This window comes from Telmatherina bonti (genome assembly GCF_933228915.1).
Source record: "Telmatherina bonti genome assembly, chromosome: 10".
Classification (NCBI taxonomy): Eukaryota; Metazoa; Chordata; class Actinopteri; order Atheriniformes; family Telmatherinidae; genus Telmatherina; species Telmatherina bonti.
In genome coordinates this window covers 33,596,153-33,599,361 of record NC_136628.1, presented here as the reverse complement: position 1 = coordinate 33,599,361, position 3,209 = coordinate 33,596,153, and positions in this window count along the sequence as shown.

The following is a 3,209-nucleotide window of genomic DNA, read 5'->3' as shown; positions in this document are numbered from 1 at the left end:
ATATTGGGTATTAAACAGTCTGCTTGCAGATGTTTTCCACTAACTGTAGCAGAATTTTAACATTTTTATCAGATATTTGTAATGTTTTTTTGTACACTTATTGCAGAGTTTTATAGATGGAGATAAAAATCTTTGTATTGAATGAAATCTGATGTAAAATAAAATCCTGACTGAAGGAAAAAATGATGCCTTGTTAAGTCTTTCTTTCACAAAGCATGAAAAGTAAGCAGGTTTGTCTTTGATGGATCATTTCTTTAGTTGATTTTCATTTTAAATGGAGCCTCATTTGTAAGATCGTATTGATGTCTGAGCAGTAGGGATGAAGATGCAGAAATTCTATGCAAATGCCAAACAGCTGATTCTGCAGTTAAGTCTTGTTTTAGGAATACAGTTAATTGATTTTTCTCACAGCTTTCCACATATTTCCATAAAAGAGAAAATCTCCACCATTTCATGGCATGAAAACATTTTCCAGCTATTCTACGGACATAAACGTGACTTAAAAGTTCAATCTTGGGTTCAGTTGTCTAGAGTGCCCACCCCCCCCCTCCGGTCAATACAAATGCTCTGGTTAATGTAAAGCATTGCTAGATGTCTATAATGGCTTCTCACCTTCAGTGGGTTCTGAGAGAATTTAGAAATTAAATCAGGCATAACTTTCAACGACTTAATTCTTAAATGTTGCATGTTTGATACAAACAGTTTCGGAGACATTTTTGCACGACTATGGTGAAAACTTTGCTCCAAACCCAGCTGGACACATCTAATATTTGCCTTCTGTCCCATGGTGGATACATTTTGCACTACTAATTTTGACATTTCACACATTTTGAAGGGTAAATAATCTAAAGGTCAAATAAAAATTTAGAATTTTTTCCAAATATAAAAAGGATAAACTAAAGTAGTACTGAAAGTAAATAACATATTTGACCTCTTAAAAATGAGTTAACATAAAAAATGATTGGTGTTAATCTAAGTTATTGTGGTGGTCCAATGAAAGTGTACTGAAGTCTCCCAGCAGAACAATGGAGTCTTGATTGGAAGAAACATTCAGTCTCGGCTTTTTGTTACATCTACAGGTCAGTTTTGTAATCTGAATACCGGCTGGCTTCGTCCGGCCTTGTGGACAAGCACTGTTGAGTGTCATCTGCATAGAACGGAACATTTATGCCCTGCTGTCTGATATTAACTTCTTATAAAAGCTTTTATGATGTGAAAAGTATCAGTCCAAGTACAGGCTCCATGGCTACTCTGGTGTATGGAAAGCTTCATCATTTACCTAAACTGGAATTTACCAGATAAACACAACTTAAACAAACTTAATTAAGTTCCTTTAGTCTCTACAACACGTTTAAGCCTTTGGAGGTCAGGAAGCTGGGGCCTATCTGTCATGGTGGCGGTGAAGGTGTGGGCCCAAATGCGGAGACGGAAGTCAGAAATGCAGAAGTACGAGGTTTTAATCCAGAAAGCAACTGAAGTCAGAACGAACATGGGGAAGCTAACAAACACAGGGACGAGAAACTAACACAGGCAACTAAACTAACACAAGGAACCAGCGACTGAGAACACAAACCAAGGGGTATAAATACACAGAGGAAGTATTTAGACACAGGTGAAATGAATCAGAAAATCAAACCAGGTGAACTAATGAACAGGAACCTAAACATGAGAGAACTAAACAAGGAAAACTACAAACTAAGAAAGAAAACCAGAACTAAAGAGAAACACAAAACATATGACACTATCCCAGTAATCACTGGGAGAGAGGCGGGGTACACCCTGGAAAGTAGGGCTGTGACGATATGCTTTTGTCCCGATTAGATTCGATTCTGATTTTTTGGGTGCCGATTCTGACAATTCTTCCATATTGCTGATTTTTGTTTATTAAAAACAAAAAAATGTAAAAAGAACTTTCTTTGCTCGTAATTTTTCTTGATTTCAATAAGGAAATAAACACCACAGTAACCAGATCATCATTCTGCTGCTTTTATGTCCAAGGAGACAAGTAACAAGATCAATAAAAACAAAAATTACCATTTTATAATTGTATACTTTTATTTATTTGAAAAAAAAAAAAAGATTTTTGTTGAAAAATCCATTTTAAAATTGTGAAGCAAAAAATCCCGATATTCGATTTTTAAATTCAATTTTCCCACCCGTACTGGAAAGGTCACCAGTCCATCGCAAACCTTTAAAAGAGAATGCTGTAAGTAAATTAAGCGCTGAGCTCCAGCTGGACCAGTACAGATATAAGTCAGTTATTTAAGCCATCTGCTTAGAAATTGATGCACAAATTGATGCATTAAAACAAAATTTTCAAGAATATTGGAAATACAGTGAAATCCTGGATAAAAAGGTTTTTGCTCAAAAGACAGAGGCTTTGCTTTCCCTTCAGTGGTTCTGTGTCTGAATTTACCAACATTTTAATTACAAACCCTCATACAAATGCAGGGATGATGTGAATAAATGCAGTAAAAATGGAAATTTAATGGTAACCAATTAAATGAAATGGTGGCCAAAGATATTACCGTTTGATGCCTTTTAGCAATGTCCCATTTTTGGCTCCCAGTTAGTTCCTTAACTGGTCCCAGTTGATGTTTCTGAGCCAACCAGCTCTGCACTCTGAACAGAGTGACATGTTTGATATATACCGTTTGAGACATTTTGCATAACTTTATAGTAAAAACTTTGCTGAATACAACCTGATTTGAGCTTTCTGCCCCTTATAGAAACCAGGAAGCAGAAAATTACGCTGGAATAATTATGACATCACATGGTATTAAATGGTAAATATTCCCCCAAAAACTTAACTTTTTCGTTACATTTTGTTTAGGAGGCCAAAAAAAAAAGCCTCATTTAAAAAAAAACAAAAAAACAAAAAACAAAAAAAAAAACGACTTTTACCATTTTTTAGGAGTCAGGGTTAAAAAGATAAAAAGCAGAAAGAAAATAATTTTAAACATAATACATTTCAATTTCAAAAGTCAACATTCATTAAATATTGTGAAGTTTGACAAAACGTAAAAAAAAAACACAAACATGAACTAATGATAATACAAACATCTCTTCTAAACTAGTTTAAAAAGATAGATAATGGCTTCAGACATCGTGTTTTGTTTATTGAATGTATCTGAAGATTTAATAAAAGATCCAACAGTTTCAAATGGAAAAAAAGTGAATAATCCGAGTTTGAAATCAAACTGACAGTG